Below are 785 nucleotides of genomic sequence, written 5' to 3' on the forward strand. Positions count from 1 at the left end.
AATTGTATCATTTCACTTCGTCTTTACATTTAGAACATCACAAAAAGAAAAATGTTATACTTCATACATAATTACTAGTGTCGACGATATAACAGAAACACTGGTAAAAGTTTTGTATGATACCTGAGAGAAAGTGTCACGCTATATTTTGTAAAGGTTTGAAAATAATCAGTGCATAAAGTTTTTATTTGTTGTTAAACGGCCCCGTTCAACTTACTTTCCCATATTGTTTGCACGACCAGTTTTGAATAGTAACATACACATTTTGAAATTCCGTTTCTACCAGCAGATTACTATCATGATTTTGTTGTGCATATTCAGGACTTAAGTTAGATTTTAATATGAGAAGTCCGCAGTTGAGTCAAAGTACTGGAAGTACTGTAAACGAACATTATTGTTTAATGCAAAATCAGTAATCTTCTTAGTTTTAAGTTGATGAATTTACTGATATCGGTTTAGGAATTAATTGCAAATAATTTGAAATGTTTGCAGCTGTTCTGATTTGATTGTACACATGCATGTTTCTGTAAGGTCCTAATTGAAATTGGAAGTTTGTTGATCTATCTTGGATCGATGAAAATAAAATATGTCTTCTTTCTTCGGGAAGGCATCATCAGTTATAATACAGCCAGGACTCTGTGACCTTATTGATGCCAACTTCTAATATGCACTAAATTTAGGCTAGTACCCATCGTTAGTTTGGCATACATAGTTGTATTTCAACTAAATATGATGAAAACACACATAAAGAATTACTGAAAACCAAAACCAGAGCTGGTTGAGCT

This window comes from Pecten maximus, chromosome 14 (genome assembly GCF_902652985.1).
Source record: "Pecten maximus chromosome 14, xPecMax1.1, whole genome shotgun sequence".
Taxonomy (NCBI): domain Eukaryota; kingdom Metazoa; phylum Mollusca; class Bivalvia; order Pectinida; family Pectinidae; genus Pecten; species Pecten maximus.